At 47.2% G+C, this 19,446-nt stretch overlaps 1 long non-coding RNA gene across 1 annotated transcript in view; it reads left to right on the forward strand.

Moving 5' to 3' along the window:
- The window catches only part of LOC140218372 (uncharacterized), a 357,320-nt gene extending 341,632 nt beyond the window's left edge, over positions 1 to 15,688 (forward strand). Inside the window, exon 2 of the long non-coding RNA XR_011894649.1 lies at positions 15,569 to 15,688. This is a non-coding gene — a long non-coding RNA (uncharacterized lncRNA). The remainder of the gene's footprint in view (positions 1 to 15,568) is intronic.
- Positions 15,689 to 19,446: the final 3,758 nt, after the last annotated feature.

Here is a 19,446-nt window from a genome sequence, read left to right on the forward strand (position 1 = left end):
CCGCGCCTTCGGGCTTAGCAGCGCCACGCCCGAGCCAATACGCCACCACGGCGGTGTGTTTAAGGATTATCTTCATTTCTAGAACTTTTTTTTTAATGCGATATCGTTATAGGCGTACTTCACACACTTTGGGGATTCTTAACGGAAATTCGAGGTGTGTTGGTGGCATGCAAGCTCGTCATAGTGCGCACAAAATCGCAACTTTGTTGAGATACGAGGTATAGAAATGTCACTTCGCTAAATGAGAAAGAGAGAGAGAGAGAGAGTGAGTGAGTGAGTGAGTGAGTGAGTGAGTGAGTGAGTGAGTGAGTGAGTGAGTGAGTGAGTGAGTGAGTGAGTGAGTGAGTGAGTGAGTGAGTGAGTGAGTGATGCAATGTAAAGACTGGGAGGTTAACCAGATAATATCTCTGGTTGGCTACCCTGTACGGGGGGAGGGGGGAAAAGATGCGATAGATGAGAGGAAAAGAATACGAAAAGTAAAAACACACACAATACAGAACTTGTTCTGTGTGCGCTGTCACACGGACTGCGAATGCAGCACACAGTGTTACACAATGTAAACGACCCACTAATGCATTTTACGTCACACAGCGCACATTCACAATTTGTCACACATTCCTGTGTCTTTTAAATAATGCAGCCGTGCTTTCATAGAAGATCACACTGATGTTTGTGTAGGCCAGTTTTCAAGAATTTTAATTTCCGTGAGTGGGAGCTTGTCCAATCGGTTTAGCATGACTAATAAGGCTGCACTTTGCGGGTTGAAATGAGGGCACTCGGAAAGAAGGTGCGCGATTGTTTAGTTGCACCCGCAGAGGTGACAAAGTGGCCTGTTGACCATTCCGAACAGAAAAGAGTACGCATTCGAGAATGCTACTCTGAGGCATAGAGGGACTAGAAGGGTGATGTCACGTCGCGGAAGGTCTGACAGAATGAGGAGCTGTAAATTAGTATCCAGGGTAGAAAGACGTGCACTTCTGAAGTCGGATAAATTCCAATGATCTAATGCTGGTTACGCGCAAGCACGCAAAGCTATTTCGTTGCGTCGGCTCTCGAAAAAGGAATGGCAACGCAGTTGACCCCGTCATGGGCACATCAGCCAGCTGCCTCCGCTTGTTCGTTTCCACGTATTTCACAGTGACTAGGCAACCACTGATATATTGTGACCTTTTTGAACTACTCGACAGTGGACTTATCTCTGTGACGAGCGGCTCATGTGATCCATGACGCAGTGTGGAGAGTAAACTATGGAGGGCTGCCTTGGAATCACAGAAGATTGACCGCGCGGATGGGTTGGTTCCTTCTGAATGAAATTAAAAGCTTCACAGAGGGCTACCATGCAGCAACTGTCGTTGATAATACATGCGACGTTCTTAGCAGTATTTTCACGGATCTTGCTGGAATTAACACCGCGGCTGCTAAAATTGTGGATGTGACTGAGCCATTGGAGTAAACAGGTACGCGGCCACTATGGAAAAGTCCTAATGGGGCATGTTTCAGGCCAAACGGCGGCATGATAGCTTTCTTCGAGATTCCTGGGATGGTGAGGCATATTTCAGGTTTGTGCAGGCAGCATAACGGCGGGAATGGTCTTACTGCAGATTAGCATTTCGATGGCAACGAAGTACGATGGGGAGCAATTGTACAACTGAAAGTTGTGCGTGACCAGTCTGCAAGTAAAGAAGCAAGATGGTGAAAAGGCAGTCGGACAACCTGCCCTGAAGGCTTCGGTGGCTATGCCGTTGATGTTGGGTAATCTCACGCTATGATAAATGAGATCGTACAAGATCACCCATGACCCACACGCGTGCAGATAATGGCGCGCGGTAAGGAAATCAGGTCCTCCACCAATGGAATGTCGACACCGCGTATTTTTTAGCCAAGAACGCGTTTGAGAAACTTCAGCAGGGAAACGAAAAACCTTGCTGTTGCATTGACTGCTTCGCCCTTCGGGGGAAACTGCCTATTTATTTTTTCTATACTGCTCCTCACTGCAACGTAGTAAAGGAAGAAAAAGCCACGTCATTGGGTACTGGTTATTGCGCCCTTTAGCCACCTGCACATCACCGCAGAGGCAATCGGTCAATTCCCAGTGTAAGCGTTGAAAAAAAAAATATTTTTTTTTCTACACCCTGTGGTTTAAGAGGTGGCCTTGCGACGTGATGATGATGACGAGGACTGCTCATTTAAATGGATAGACGGACACAAATTGAAGGTTTTCACTGGCCCTGTCGCATTAAGGTATTGCAATCTTGACAGAATGCCATACAAAATGCCTACCTACTGAAAACACGCAGCTCCCCCGTGTTAAAAGCATCAGCGTGCGTATAATGAGTACTAGCGCCACGTAGGCGAAGACCCGGAAGAGCTTTGTTTTGAGCCCGGAACGACTGGTTGAGAGCTGAAAGCTAATTTTGGAAACGGAGGCACAGTCCTTTCATGTTGAAGTAAAAAGACGCCGGCATAAGCTCAGAAGGTTTATAACACTGCAGTTACCTTGCCCCTCTCCTGTTTCGTGAGAGACGCAGGTAGACAGGAAAAGAGCCCCTAATTAGCAAGTGGCGGCTAAGACCTTAAGAAAATGTTTAGCGATGAAGGGGATGGTTATCCGTCAGGACGGCGTCCTGTAACACTTCGTCGAAGATATGGTTAATTAAAGCACTGCGGCCAGGTTGTGACCCATTAACGCGTATGGCTACTGCATCCTTGTTTTGTTTGATTTCGTTTTCTTAATGAATTTTATTTTCGTTCGCAGAAGCTTTTTGTATACGCTTTCAAGAATTCCAAGATTTGTTCAACTAATCTGTGATTTCAGAAAGTGCGACAGAGCGTCTCTCTTTCTCTTTCTTTTCTTCTTTTTTTGTTTTAGCGATGTCAGCGCTTTACATTCGCTCTATTTCTTTGCATTTCTATCTTCTTTTTTTCCTTTTCTTTCTTCGAGTGCAGTAAGGACGAAGGAAGGAAGACACGGAAACGCAGGAAGAAAGCTGATTAGACGAAAGACAACATCAAGCCTGCTCACCGAAAGCTCCCTTTACAACGGGAGGATTGGGGGGAGAGAGAGAGAGAGAAAGAGAGAGAGAGAGAGAAAGAAGAGAGAGAGAGTAAGGACAGGGAAGGCAGGGAGGTCAACCAGAAGAGAACCCGGTTTGCTACCCTACACTGGGGGTGGGGAAAGAGTAATATAAATAAGAAGAAAGGGAGAAAGTAAGCACTGAGTGCGTGTGGGAGGGACACTATACACAGGGACAATTGTGCGAGTACCCGCCGTGGTGGCGCCCTTGCTTTGGCGTTGCACTGCTAAACCCGAAGGCGCGGTATCAAATCGCGTCCGCGGCGGCCGCATTTCGATGTGGGGCGGTATGCAAAAAGGCCCACGTACCGTTATTTCGGTCTGCGTTGGATCCCCAAGCGGCCAAAATTAATCCGCAGTACTAATCCCCCCCCCTCTCTAACGGCGTACCTCATTATCTTATCCATGTTTTGGCACGTGAAACGCCGAGGATTTATTTCTCTGATTTTGATTTAACGTGTATCGCAATTCCTTTACCGCTTGTTGAAGTGTTTCAATGTGAGCGTCGTTGTAATGCTAGTAGCAAGTACACTTGGAGGGTGACTTAACGTACTCGGCGGAAAAAAAAGTGTCTTACGGTTCCTGCTGAAACTGTACTACGAATTTAACGAGCACTCTGTGCCGGTCTCATACTCAATATAAGCATCTCGTTTTCTTCTACCCTGCCTAAACGCATTGGATCACCACTGTTAGGTAGATATATTTTCCAAGTTGATTTTCCTTCCTTTACACTGAAATGCTCGCTCAGATGATGCACTTTGTGCGCAGCCGATCTCGGAGGTCTTGCATTACCGGCATAGTCGCACCACTTACGCGGATGACATCATTCCATGCTCCCCGCCGCATAAAGAAATTTCATGTAATCTCTTGCTTCTCTCGTTTTGATGTTGTTGTTTCTTTATTGAGGCGCTTTCTCCGTTCTCGTAGAAATTTAGTCAATATATTCATTTCCTAGTTCTAATGCCTACGCGGTTATGATCGTCATGAAACTTTTTTCCACAACAAAGACCTACGGCAAGGACATGCGGAGACGTACCCGATGCAGCAAGAATGCCCCCGTATCAGATGTCCCTCTAAAGCGTCCCAAAATCCGCGCCGCCTACTGCTCGTTTTCTCTCAAAACAATTTTCAACGGTCGAGTTTTTTCTTTTTCTTTTTCTTTCTTTTTTCATTTTTCGTTTCTTTCTTCTTTTTCGTCTTGCCAGCAGCTCAATTCATTTCTGCGAGAATAATCGTACAACATAGTTTGCTCGAAAATGGGCCGCTTTAGGCAGTACCTGAAATGGGAGCAAGAAAACGAACACTCAGGTTTCCAAGCGAATAAGTAGAACTGCCTAGTGAGCTCGGGCGCAGTAAGAGAGAGTAAAACAGCGTAGGAAACACCGAGCGTCTATCAAGGCGAAAGCAATGAAAGTACACTGCGCGCATACCTTTGAGTATGAAGTTGAATGGCCGGAGCCACAAAAAAAAAGGGGGGGGGAAAGATTTTTGAAGCCATTTTTGAAAAGACATCATACAAGCTCATTACGTGGGGGGAAAAGCTTGCGAAGGACGCTCTATTTATAGGCAGTACTCTCTTTGGGAGCTTTTCGAGGTTAGCACATTTCTTTTTATTCATTTGCGAATATTCGTGGCCATATTTCTTCGTTTATTTCAGGTCAAAGCGTCGCTTTTCATTCTCTCGTGATATTCTTTTATTTGATATCTGAGTATAACAGTTATGTTTTGTGGGCTTCTATAGACGTACGACAGTGTGCGGCACTTTGAGGGCAACGGATGGGCCTACTTGGGTTAGACCATCACGCTATGTTTGAGGACCCAAGCACCTCTCTGAATGATTTGGCCATCTCAAAAGTACCGTGCTGCCGCTCCCCCGGTACAGGGTAGCCAAAGGGAGATGATCTCTGGTTAACCTCCCTGCCTTTCCTTTGCCTCTCTCTCACTCTTTCTGAACATTCCCGTGATGCTCTGCCAACATAAATGAAAAAAGAAATATTATATATATACATATATATATATATATTCTAAAGGTGTTTATTTGGTGGAACTCGGAGCAACGCAACGTCGACGGGCACGGCAGTCACAGCTTCCAAGCACGAGACCCATTGCTGAGCAGGAGCGCTCGACCCACTAGCGTTTAGAGCCAGTAGCGCTGAACCCACTAGCGTCTCTCTTCGCTACAATCACCCCCCGCGAGCGAGAAGGGAGCCGTCCGGCGACCTAGCAGCTCGTCACGATGAGCGGATCGCAGTAAGGCTTTAAACGGTCGACATGGACAATGTCTCGTCCACGGCGGCGCATGTCTGAAGATGGCTCAACTGGTTCGATGACATAGTTCACAGGAGATGCGCGTTCGAGAACACGATAAGGGCCTTCATACTTAGGGACCAGCTTTGATGAGAGGCAAGGGGCAGTTAAAGGGACTGAGAGCCACACGAGCGCTCCCGGATCGAAGGTGACTGTGGCAGTGGCGTCACCGCGAATGCTCCTCTGGCGCTCTTGATCATCGGAAGGAAAGGCCCGTGCGAGGTCGCGGCACTCTTCTGTATGTCTGACCATGGCAGAAATGGGCACGCACTCGGATGCAACCGGCCGGTACGGAAAAATGGTATCGATGGTGTGTGAAGGGTGTCGACCATACAGCAAAATATAGGGCAAAAATGCAGTGGTGCTCTGCGTAGCGGTATTATACGCGTAGGTGACGAATGGCAGAATGGCGTCCCAGTTCGTGTGGTCGGAGGCAACGTACATTGAAAGCATGTCGCCGAGCGTACGGTTGAAGCGTTCTGTGAGGCCACTCGTTTGAGGGTGGTATGCCGTAGTCGTACGATGAACAACGTGGCAGTCTTTGAGAATCGCTTCAACTACTTCCGATAGGAAGACGCGTTCGCGATCGCTGAGCAGTTCTTGATGTGGACCATACCGCAGGATGAATCGGCGAAGCAGGAATGATGCATCATCGTGCGCTGTAGCTGCTGGGAGAGCGGCGGTTTCAGCGTATCGTGTAAGGTGATCTTCTGCCACAATGGCCCAGTGGTTACCAGCCGACGCCAGGGGAAGTGGCCCATACAAATCGATGCCAACGCGCCCGAACGGCCAGGTAGGGCAGGGTAGAGGCTGCAGACCAGCTGGCGAGAGGTGGGGTGAAGATTTTCGGCGCTGGCAGCCGGGGCATGAGCGAACGAACTTTTGAATGTAGTTGTATATTCCTCGCCAGTAGTAGCGTCGTCGGAGGCGCTGGTAGGTTTCGAAAAGTCCCGAGTGAGCACACTGTGGATCAGAGTGGAACGATGCGCAGATTTCAGAACGCAGGCTTCGTGGTACAACTAATATCCACTGGCGGCCGTCTGAGGTGTCATTGCGTCGGTGAAGCAGGTCGTCGCGAATGGCGAAATGGCGAGCTTGACGGCGCAATGCACGAGTGGTTGGCTGCGATGACGGATCAGCAAGGCACTCTATGATGGAGGCAATCCAGGGGTCCTTACGCTGCTCAGAAGCGATGGTCCCAATGTCGACGGAAGAAACGTCAAGCTGGTATATTGCGCAGCAGGCATTGTCGTCTGGCAAGGGAGAACGTGAGAGGGCGTCAGCATCAGCTGCTGCTGGCGTCCCGTTGTGGTACAGTACGCGGATATCGTAATCCTGTAAGCGAAGCGCCCAGCGGGCGAGACGGCCTGAGGGATCCTTCAATGACGACAGCCAGCATAGTGCATGGTGGTCCGTGACGACATCAAATTGGAGACCATACAAATAGGGCCGGAACTTGGTAAGCGCCCAGATGATCACCAGGCATTCTTTTTCCGTGACGGTGTAATTGGTCTCGGCTTTAGTAAGCATACGGCTTGCATATGCCACAACATATTCAGGAAAACTTTCCTTGCGCTGCACGAGGACAGCGCCGAGGCCAACACCACTGGCATCTGTGTGTACCTCAATAGGTGCCGTTGGGTCGTAGTGGCGCAAAATGGGAGGAGACGTCAGCAAACGACGGAGCTTAGTGAAGGCCTCGTCGCACTCGGACGACCACGAATGGAGAGGTCCGTTGTTGCCAAGGAGCTTCGTCAGGGGCGATATGACGGCCGCTAAATTGCGTATGAAGCGCCTGAAGTATGAACGCAAACCTACAAAACTGCGCAAGACTGCCCGCACCTCCACCAATTCTAAAGGTGTTTGGCAGAGCTCGGAGCAGCGCAACGTCGACGGGCAGGGCACTCACAACTTCCAAGCACGAGAGCCGTTGCTGAGCAGGAGCGCTCGACCCACTAGCGTCTCTCATCGCTGCAATATATTATATATATATATATATATATATATATATATATATATATATATATATATATATATATATATATATATATATATATATATATTCCGTAAAGAAACGAAGCGGAATGAGTGAATGAGTGAACTAAGCACGTTCAAGAAAAAGTACGCCGAACGAAACACAATCAAGAATGTCAATCTCTCGAAGTGATGAAAAGCACTAAATTTTCGCAGGCAGGATTGACTAATTATCTCACCATGGCTCGCGAATGTTAATACTTCCATTTATATTGGCCCAAACGATGGTACAAGTTCTCTTTCTTTTTATTGTTGTTCTGCTTCCGATCCTCCGCAACCTCCTCATTTTTGTTCTGTTAGAACCACCTAACTACAAAGTAATGCTTTGGCAAGTTTCAAAGGTTGAGGTTGTAATGAATAAAGCAAAAGTGGAAGACACTGCAGCAAAAGTGACGAAAGAACAGAGAGCAATCTGAAGTTGCGCTTTGTTGATTGGATCTGACAGTCAACGTTTTGTTAAGCTTCAAGTACATCCGTCCGGGCACCTTCTTTCGCCTCCCTAAACGAGTCTGCCAAATTCTTCAGCAGAGTAGCTTTTGTAGGGAACAAGGAGTGACATTCCGAATTGTCTCATTCTTCTTTCTCTAACGGATATGCACGTACGAGCCCCTTAGTATCGTGGAATACCGAAAGTGATGTACGCAATATCTTCCGACGTTATAACGTCAGAATTCGGGAGCGTTACCTTCCCCAAAGATATGCTGAGGGCCAGCCACTTTTGTTCAGTCGCACCTCTGCTGCGGCCTCGAGGACGCCGTCTCACTCATTGAGCGGAAGTGACGTTTCATTTGAGTAAAGAGATATAATACGATAACTCACTTTACTTCAAGTGCCGCAGCATTTGTGTGCACAGCGACCGGCAACGCTTTTACGTATCGGCTTATGAACGCATAGCACGCGGAGTAGAACAAATGAAGGTCTCCTTTAGAGAACTGCTGAAAGAGTTCTAAAGAAAATGGGAAGGATGAAAAGTCGCAGTTTCGACCGGAAGGCAGAGCATCGATTGCGATAACAAAGTAGTAGACAGCTATACGAAGTAAGGATAGTAGTTTTATTGGCCGTATTAACTTGGAAACATTCGCTTACTAACTGAACAAGCATGGCGTCAGCGCGCACAAACAAACATGAACACATCACACTCGATGAGCACGAAGACTCGCTCATCGCTTGTGTGAGCAAGCGCGGCAGCAGCAGCGAGCGAAGTGTCTTTCGTGCGGCCTATCCCTTCAACGCGAGAGCGGCGAGAACACAGCGCGCACAAAGGTATTGGCCGTCTGCAGATCCCTTTCAAGATACGGCGCGCGCGACCACGAGCGGCCGTGCAAAGCACGCACTTGTTGGTAGAGTCGAAGACGCCCCCCTCCCTCCCGCGCTGCCTCCCCGCTTCCCTCCATATTTGGTGCGCGAGATTGTGTCGCTATCGTCAGTTCCCCTTGTGCCCGGTCGCGAAGTGACCAGTTGCTGCCCGAGCACAACGCCGCCCCCCTCCCTCCCATCCCCCCGCTGCCTTTCGCGCTACGGAAGACGGCGCGTTTGCTCTATGCGTTCTGCCTTCGCGCGTGCCAGATTGAGCCGCACTCGTCGGCATACTCGCGTGCTTTCGCTCGCACATGCAGCACAGGCCGCGCAGCGACGGTGTTATCGGCCTTCGACTTTATACGGAACCTCACGGCGACGACAACAATGCGCCTGGAGTGCCCATATAATTGAAATCGCAGTAAAAGGGGCATCACCTATAGTGGAATCGCAAGCGATCCTCCACGACAAAGTTCCCCAAAAGGAGTAAACTAAAGGACACGATCCTTGTGAAGCACATTCTGGCTACTTGTGTGCCGCCACTGGTTTATTCAGATTCCGGATGTTTGAAAGCATCGTGTGTGACCTGATCAGCGTGGTGTCGGCACATAACACGCGCACGGTTTTAAAGCCACAAACTGTACTACACGCGTCACAGGGTGCATTCTTCTGTCGCCTGACTTCTCCGTGCACTTACCAGTACAACAAGTAAAAGACGGCGATTGATTCATTCTTTCATAGCTTCCGTGCTTCTTGAAGCCAACATTTCATCACGGTTACACCACTGTGATAATTCTTTTTTTTTTTTGTCTCAAGTCGCGCTTCTTTACATTTCCTGTTCCAAGAACACAAAGTTTTTTTCAACTTGCAATAGTCGCTCCTCGGTAAGAAGTTCGATGAATGCGACACTGCTTCTGCGCAAAGCTGAAGTACATAATGTCACTGCGTCGTTGCCCATCTTGTTTTCAAATGCTGACGCGTAGCAACACGTAAAAGCAGAACAAGAAAGTTTGAACAGCCAAGACTTTATCAAACATGGGGAAGCCGTTTGTTCTTGACGGCAAATCAGGCTACACGTCGTGCTTCCTTCGGCGTGTGTGGCCGGGAACGCTTTTAGGCGCCAGCTGCGTCGGGGAATCGTTTCACCCTGGCTCTTCCTTAGGAGCCTCTGCGCAGCGTTTCGCAACATCGGCGCACCTGCATTAGCGCCCGGCGACGCGTCACGCAAAGGTGTCGCCGCGGCCAGCGAAGCAATTTCTAATCGCCGGCGCGAACGCCGAGCTCAAATAGGAAGGCGACGTCGACGGCGTCGGCTTCCCGAGCTTCGACGTCAAAGTCGCCGCCGACTTGACTTTCCGCAGTCAGGGCTTCAAGGATTTCGATCGCGGACCGGCGCGGCTTTATTAACGGTCCACAACGCCCGTGACGCGTAATTAGCACCGCTTGGTACCCGTACGACGTGTTCCTTATGGTCTTATTTTTCCCTGTGTATTTACTTTTGATGACCTTCGCTTCGCCCGCCTCCGTTCAGTAATTAACGCTTCGTTGGCGCACCCTTTTGTCTGACGAGCCTTTGTAATCAGCGCTGCACGACGCGGCGCTGACTAGCGCAGATGGGCGTCTCGCGTTGTGATATCAGTGAGGTTCTGCCTCCTTTCGTGTGAGTTTAAGAGATTGAAACTATCTTAGGCTTTACACTGAGTACGAAAGATCAGAAAATTGGAAAACGCAAATATTGTGCGCCACCTTAAAGAAACAGAAATCATTTACCGAAGCTATGTATATCTATATCTGTATCTATATTTTTGCGGTTAGGAAAGGTAATCGAAGTTTATAGCGCATACCCGCACGTGGTCATTTTTTTTATAATAGATACAAATTAAAGTTACAAATACATCTAACTTGCGTTCTTGAGTCAGTCAGTGAGGTCTTCTGCGTCCTTGGATTGTCTCCTGAGCGCTCATAAACCAAGAACGTCTCGTATCTTATACAAGGCGCCAGATTAGGACGTAGTAGGGTGTAATAGGTGCACTTTTCTTGTGTGGTTTCGTGTTTTGCTCTATAAGACAGAACTGATTGTTGTTGTTTTTTTCATTCCTAAGGTATACTTAAATCATTTGAGGCTGTAACGTAAAAAAACATGCTTGATGCTGAAGGGTTACCAGAACTCTAGTTTTGTGTTTTAAACACTAAAATAAACTAAACGCCCCAAAGCCAATTACTGCGGGGAAGACTTCCCACAATATCATCACGCGAGGACCCTGTGAAGTGCCCTAAGGGCTCTGCGTCTGAGCCTACGGCGGTTTCTCGTCACCTGCTGTCAATGTGTCCAAGGGGCAAAAGAGCCACACGACAGGAAGTGCTTAGAGGTGCTGGCACGATGAAAGACCGGCCTGCCGACTGCTAGCGGGTCATTATAAACAGATACTTCCAAGGAGTAATTCTGCAGTTTCATTAAGGTAACGCCCGCGCGCATTTATTTATTTACCTTTGAAAGACTTGTAAGAGTGACGTCGAACATAATATAACTAAACCGCCGAATTCTAGAAGCCCGTTATTCCTATACGTAAGAGGCGTCAGCCCCCCTTCGTCCTCGAGACTATGCTACTCTTTTGTCCCGCTTCCCCTGTTTCCTTCGCATTGCGTTATCCTCGTAACGGCATCGGTAACACTGAATATTCTGCCTTCGCAAAGCTTTGGGACCGCATTTGGCGCCCTTTCAGGCAGACGCGAGGGACAGGAACTAGCATATGGAAGAATAAGGTTACTCACAAAAGGAGCTCGATGCTTTCTCATTTGTTACAATAATAATAATAATAATAATAATAATAATAATAATAATAATAATAATAATAATAATAGTTTAGAGGACGCTTAAGCTTTGCCTTTAAGAGTGGAACACGATAGCATTCAAAGACTGCACTTCATGCTTCCCGGCAACTGCAGCTTACGTAACCGTAACGTTTAGCGGGAAACGCGGACGGCGAACGCTATGCACGAAGGCAAGCTTTCTGGTAGAAACGCTTCCTCTTGCGTGTGTCGATCTGCTGTTATTGCTTCGCACTTTTAATATTTCAGTCTGAGAAGAGATAACATAAAATACATGCGCTGTCGGTGTTTTTTTTTTTTTCTTTTTTCATTACATTTGTTTGTGGGCTGCCGTTCTCAAAATTCCAAGGAATAGGTTTGTAAAGAATGAAAGACAAGGTGTGAGCAACTTTGGTGGTAGAAGAGTGGCTGGGCATGCATGGTTTCAAATTTGATTCGAAGTTCTTTTTGTCGTAGCGTGGTCTGACGCCGGATTTTCTGCGACATCGGGCCCTTAACGATATCGCGTTTAAATGACCATATTTTCTCCGGTCCATAAACATCGACTGCTTCTTTGTACGATTGTGACGAAGCAAAAAGTCCAGCCTCTCGGTTCCTCATATTCTCGTTTGACTCACAGATCTTACATCACACAATGCGAAAGCGCGAGTGAAAGCTTTTCAAATCCAATAAATAGACTAAAGTCAGTGAGATTCTCGGAGCACATTATTTGTATTGTAGAGCGGCTGACAAAGTAATCAAGATAATTAATGGTGTGGAACCACGAGGGTAAAGAAGGAGCAGACAAGGTAAAGGGTGAAACCATGTAGCCGTCATGCTTTACGTCCATTGCTTTTCGCTTGGACCAAAGAACGTTGCCAGCCGATTTGGTGTTGATGTTGTCAGCGTTCCTTACAATCTGCAACGACTCTGCTCAGCTGTGTCAAAGACGAATGGCAAGAGAGAAAAGAATTTAAACAAAGCATGTTTCCGCTTTGAAAGAAAATGCAAAGTTCGTTAGATGCAAAACAGGCCCGGTGCATATGTTGTCGTTAACGTGAGGCAGTGTTTACACAGGCCAGACTGGTCGGCGCGTTAAAAACGGCGCGTTAATGAAAGAGTATCTCCAAGCACTCGGTAAAGCTATTTATTCGCAGTTAGCGTAACAAAGGTAAACACTGTCATTGTGAACTTATTCTGTGCGACCCCTCAGTTATGTTGTCACCGTATTCTAATGCGCGAAATAACCTAGGCTTTCCGTTCCAGAGAATGCGATGTCATGTGCGTTAGTAAGTCATCTGTCACACTCACTGACAAAAAATATAGTTTCCTTTTTAAAAGATGTCATGCGAAACTTTGCGATTTGTTGCTGTTTTTAACTTCTTTTAAATCGTTAATTCTGTGCACACTCATGTTTGTTAGCTGGGGTACACATGCTCCATCATTTCTGAGTTGCGAGTCAGCGCCTGTTTGTAGCTCTACCTGTCTCGCTAGCCCTTTGTGCGCTCTGCAGTTTAACAATGAATAATTACCATGCTGGAATATGGCAGCGCACTTCGAAGCAACGACGTAACGCAGAATGAACAAAAATGAGCATTGTTTATTTTGTATTTTCAACAGCGCTCGTGTTTGTTCTGCGTTACATCGTTGTTTCGAAGTGCACGGCCATATTCCATCATGACTAACCAAATAAAGCCCACTAGTGTGTCTTAAGCACTGATTGTCAACTCGTTCAACTTTCAGTGATATTGCAATTCAAGTTTATTAAAAAAAAATCTTTTTCTTTCTTTTTCGCTTCTTGCTCGTTGATCTTCTCTTCGCAAGAAGACATTTTCGTGCGTATATGTACAGAAAATGTGCTTTAGGGACGTAAGAGCTCGCCGTACCGAATGAGCTACTTAGCTATGCTTTCAGACTTCTGAAAACTGAGGAAAAAAACAGAATATCTGATATTCCGAAGAATCGGCGATACCATATCGATAACAGAAACTCTCGAGCACGAACGAGTAAATAAAAGTAGGTGAAATTACTGACAACCTCTTTAATTTGCACCTAGCCAATTAGATACTGAAATTTTCAACCTGATGTGTAATCCGATACCGAGAAGGATAGTTGCTCTGTTATCACTTGGCTATTACTTATAGCCTTGCTGCCGCTGATAGCGATAATGCAGTCTGCGGGTTCCAGGCGTCCTATATGATAAGAGTAATGATGTCGACAGAAGTGTCAGAGAAGAGCAAAAAAAGTTTTCTGTGCTTTTTTAGACAACGGAATTAAAATTAGATTATTTAGGTGTTGGTATTTTACGTGCCGAAACCACAATCTGATTATATAATATGCCGCAGTGGCCGACTCCGTAAAAATATTGATAATCTGAGGTTCTTTAACGTGCACCTAAACTAAAGTGCACGAGTGCTGTATTTCGCCCCCATCTAAATGCGGCCGCCGCGGTCAGATTTGAACCCGCGACCTCAAGGCCAGCAGCGCAACGCCATAGCCGCTAAGCTGCCACAGCGGGTTCATGAGAATTAAAGGAAAGCAGCAATAATGAAGCACAAAGCAGTGGCAAATGAGAAAGGGACAGGTCGCAGTGGACGGTCGGGGAGGAGGCAGGCACTATACATCAATACCCTCCGTAAGTAACTCCGTTCACCTTGAGCGAATGCCACGGTTTGTTTCAGACAATCTACTACGAAACCCGGCCTGGCATCTCAGAAAGAGAGGCACAGCTCACCCCTGGTGTGCGCTAGTAATTATGCTTTCTTGCGTGCTGCTGCCGAGCACGAGGTCACGGGTGCGACTCCCAGCCGCGGCGACTGGATTTCAACGGGGGGTGAAACAGAATAACTCCCTTTCACCATGCATTGGGTACACGTTAAAGAACCCCAGGTGGTCAAAATTATTTGGCAGTCCCCTGCTACGACATCTATCATAACCGACGATGCAGTCTGAAAGGCGTTAAAAAAGCACACATTTTTTTTTATCATAATGTGAAGCTACAATTTAGCTAACTTCGCGCCCGAGAGACAGGTGGCGAGCAGTGAACGAGACAGTCTTCTGTTTTTCTTGGGCCCTGAATGGCAGATGCGACCCGCGTATCTATCGTCGCACTGCACTGAATCGGTGGTGCACCTGTAATCGATGGCAACATTCCGCGCTGCCAACTGTGCAGTGGCGAAGGGTCACGCGGCACGCTCTCCAGTCCACCACAACAGAGTCCGGGAGCGCACAACAGCAGGCAGACGCAATAAACAGAAAAATAAAATAAAAACACGAACCGTGTCATCGGAGCCGAACGAGCCATGTAGGAGAAAATCGCCAAGTAAACAGAAATGTGGGAGACAGAGAGCAACGAAAGGGGCATGAGAGGACAAACGCGATAGGAGTGGTGTCAATGAGCCAAGCAAGCAAGCGAGGGGAATAACAGTGCGGTGCGCGAGACGGTGGCGCGCCCATTCAGCGTCGCTTCGATCTCCTCAGATTGCACTGGCATCGACCAGGGCGGCTCACTGGATGGCCACTTTTAGATTTTCCTTCACCGAAATTCGCAGGCGAATATGTTTTTCTTTTTAATTTTTCATGACATCTAAGTCTCTCTTTTATGAAAGACAATTCAGGATGTGCCTGTTTTCAATATAAAGTCAACAGAATTCATCCTCATTTCTCTTTAAAATGTATATCTATTGTGTTAACTACATTATTTTGTCTAGGAAAAGCGCTCCTACGGTATTTAATTATTTTGAAAAGGTTTCGGTCCTCATAACAGCACCACACTTTGCGATGAGAGACAGCGCAACGCCGTGGAGCTCAAGTGTGCCCCACTCGTACGATGGCGTTCTTTGTCTCAAGCTCGACATGCTACTGTGACAAGAACAAAGGAACTGAACGCTGCGTGTGTTTTATTTTCTCATTACTTCGTGCCCACCAGATTTGAATCAAATAAAAAAAAAACACTCGACGCCGTTCCTGACTGTGTTTCGCGGGCAACGGCATTAGGAAAGATACGCGCCAATGCTGATACGCCCGTTGTTTCTTTCTGTTCTTTTGCAGGTAAGCTCACTTTGCTCCCCTCTTCAAGTGCCTATCACCCACCTCGCCCTCACAGCAATGACATCCCGGTGAAGAAGCAGCTGCGGGTTTCTTGCTTGCCGGTCCATGCAAAAACGAAAAGGTAATTTCAACGCCAACATGTTGTGGCACAGCAGCAAAATAAAATATGGCTTTGCGTAAAAGAGAACCACGGTACGTGTAGTATATATATATATATATATATATATATATATATATATATATATATATATATATATATATATATATATATAGTGTGGGCATTTATATGCTACACTTTGTCATCTGTACATGATCATCATCATGTGGGGTTCATATGGCGTTCTTCTTCATCATCGCTTGTGGGGCTCGCTCTTGTCTGATCCGTGCTTTGGGCGTGGTCGGTTCGCCGCATCTCCGACGCGTAATAAACGTAGGCATAACTGCTGCATCACAAGTGGTGGAGGTGCTGAGTAGCCGAGGCCGAGATGGTTGAAGTAGAACTGCCCGTTGGCTCGTCCTGCGACATACTGGCGGACAGTTTGCACAATCGGCGACCTGATCGAAGCTCCAGGAGGTTCAGCGGGGGGTCAGAGGACGGAGGACCGTAAAGCACACTCCACCACTCACATCACAATATATATATATATATATATATATATAATCACTGAAGGCCGGTCCCACGGCTGGAACGTCCGTCAAGTCCTGTTATCTGGCAGCATTGATGCCATTGGTAGCACACGAGCCTTTTTTAGCCTCGCAGCTGCTCCTAAGTTCACATTACGTGACACTAACGACCAAAACAAAAAAAGAATTTTCCCCATCCGAGTTAAATCAAGTGCACATAAATACCTCGATGTGCGCGTGTAAATACTTCATACGCGACCGATTGGCCCGTAGTATGAGCGTGAAACGAATGAGCCCACGGCCCTACTTGTGGAGGAAAGATTCTTAGGTTCGAACCTCCCTAAGCGAGCTTCCATTCGTCATTCCTACCGCCACGCAAGTTAAGCAATATCGCGTTCAATACGGCTTTCAACACGGTTCTTTTCATCCAAGGGGTTCGAGCCGGAACAGCGGCGTCGCTACACGAAATATCGGTGAAGAAAGCACCCTTCTAATTACTAATTACTAATTAATTCACACATGCTACCGATGTTACGCCGCCATGCAGTCTGGAAGTTCCTTGGACCACGGGTACCGCGTTGCATTTCACATTGAGCACGATAGTACATTAAAAGCAGCATATGTTCTAATCTGAAGCTCAACTAGGAAAACTACTATTGTTGGAAAAAATAAAGTGACAATCGAAACGAATCATTGGCCACCTTCCTGATATCAGATTCAAAGCTTTCCGGCACACAGCGTGACTGCTTTGTCGCTGTCGGAAAAGAACAATGAAATACATATATCAATAACGATAACCTGAATTCAAATAGAATAATGAGCTCAGACATGTCGAGAAACCCGCGTGAGCCCGACCATCAAAAACTCAGTAATGATTCGAGTGAAAAATCGAGGTCTCAAGTTTACCAGCACATCTCCTGGCCATAAGTTCTCCTTCCATTCTAATCTAATTCAATAAACATCATTCTCGCTTCCCGAGTACCTGGACAAAAAAAAAAAGAGAAGGAGAGTGTTTCGCGTGACCCGCCTCAGATAGAATAACAAGCGCGGATGCTAATGCTGTCTTGGCACGCAACGAGAATTCATTGAAGCTGCACGCGGTGCCTGCCTGGTGCTGTTCTCACTCATAGAATATTTTTTTTCCCCGCAAGCGGTTCCAGCGTTGCGGTTCCGATTTACACTTACTTCCATTACGCCGATGTTGCGATCCTTCTTTCATACTTCCGCAGACGACGGCATTGAAGAAAGATGGGCGATCGACAGCGTTCCGAAAAACACATTTCGTTCATCCCCACTTTCACCTCCTCCATCGTTCGGTCGAGCCACCATCCTTATATATACGAGCGCGAGCAATGTCGTGCTCAGGGCTAGTTCTCATACGAGGCGATGTTCTCCTCGTTGCGTGCCAACGCGCACTTGTCCTCAGCCTCCTCAGATCATCCTTTGGGATCAGGATCATTCGTTACGCGCGCCGTTCTCCTTCTATCCCTGACGCCTTTCCTTCTGTCTTTCTTTTTCCTTTTCTTCCTAACCTTTTTTTTTTTTTGGTACCTCGAGTATGCTGGCAACGAGAAAACGAGGCGGTTAAACGTTCAACGACCTTTTAACAGCGAGCGACAAGGACGGGCGCGGCCGAGCGCTCACTCCGGCGCTGTGAGATCGCGCTCCTCAAAAAAGCTACACTCTGACGGCCCGGCCCGGATAACGCGAGAATTATTCAAATGGTTAATGGTATGCCATTCCTAGGCGCGAAGCTCTCTGTTCACCACCCGCCTCCTACTTCGACCCATGAGCCAAGGCTCTGAGAAGACGTTCTCACTGGCTGAGCGATGTTCCTTTTCTTATTTTTTTCTTGAGGATATTTTCCTTCCTTTTGCTTGCAAAGGGACATATTGCCAATAACGGCGCTTTTGCTATGCAGTGTTTTTATCGATATTGGCGACAGTGGGGAATAGACGCTCTAGAAGAAGTGATCGACAGCCATTTCGGGAAATAACTTCACGTCGGAAATTTACGAATGTAACGTTCCGGGCAGGTAGGTTTTAGGCATACAAACGAAAGACAGGTGAGCGAGTGCGGCCAGCCCCAGGCCTGAAGCACATCCCAGACTGTCTGGACATAAAAAAAATTGCACGATGGATTTACTTAGAGGATTCACCATACCTAAACCATGGCTCGAGATATTATGATTATACTATGGTAATATAACATGATATCATACTAAGTCAAAATAAGCCCTATCAAGGACGCCGTAGCGGATTCCTCCTGATTTATCTTTACCACCTAGAGATATTCAACGCGCATCCAAGAGCTCGACAGACGCGCGTTTCGGCGCTCCGCTCCCGTAATGACGCGGTGTGAGCGACGTGGACTCAAACCCTCGGCCTCGGGCTTAGCAACACACCGCCTTGGCAACAAGGTCACCGCGGCTAGTGGATTACTAGACAGCTTGCGTTTGTGCGTCGCTTCTGACACTCTCACGCTGCTGATCAAGTTTACGTTAGAGTGAAGCTTCAATCTCGGGATTTAGCTTCTCAAAACTGCACAGATGGCTTTCAGGGACGCCGTAGTGGAGGTCCCTGAATTAATTTAGAGCTGATGATTTTCTTTAATTAGCGCTCAAAGCCCGGTGAATGATCTTATTATTATTTTTATTTTATTTTTTTGCATGCGGCCATTGCGGTCGACGATCGAAACCACAACATCATCCTCAGCACCAGATCGCCATACCCGCCGTTCAGGGATGCGTTTCATTTTTATTTGAAAGGCAGCACACATCTTGAGACATGGACGAACACTAAATCACACAGACACGAGCGCGAACCACTTACCCTGCGTAATATTTTTTTTAGGACTTGCGGTTACAGGGCACACTTTAGTGAACATTCTCGCACGGATATTCCAAAATATCTGGAGCGGGAGGTAAAATTTTGTTCTCACCCTCTACAGCTCCCCGCCGCCGAGAGTCTCGTAGACGCGAGACTGCACAGCCAGGAGGAGGAAACACTCATGCGCCTAGTCGCTTCGTTTTCTGGTTTTGCTTTTTCTCTTTCTTTTTTTTCTTTTTTGCTGCCAAAGCTAGCACTCGCGGTTTAATTCTTTCGAAGCAGCTCGCAACGCGCTCGGGTTCAATTTATGCAGCTGTAGTATCCAGCCTGTTTCTGTTCTTGCTTCGGAATCGGGAATCGGTGCTACGCAAACTCCGCCGTTGCTGGTGCGGACCTAGAGGAAAATGGATTCGCAAATGCGAACAT

This window comes from Dermacentor andersoni, chromosome 5 (assembly GCF_023375885.2).
Source record: "Dermacentor andersoni chromosome 5, qqDerAnde1_hic_scaffold, whole genome shotgun sequence".
NCBI lineage: Eukaryota > Metazoa > Arthropoda > Arachnida > Ixodida > Ixodidae > Dermacentor > Dermacentor andersoni.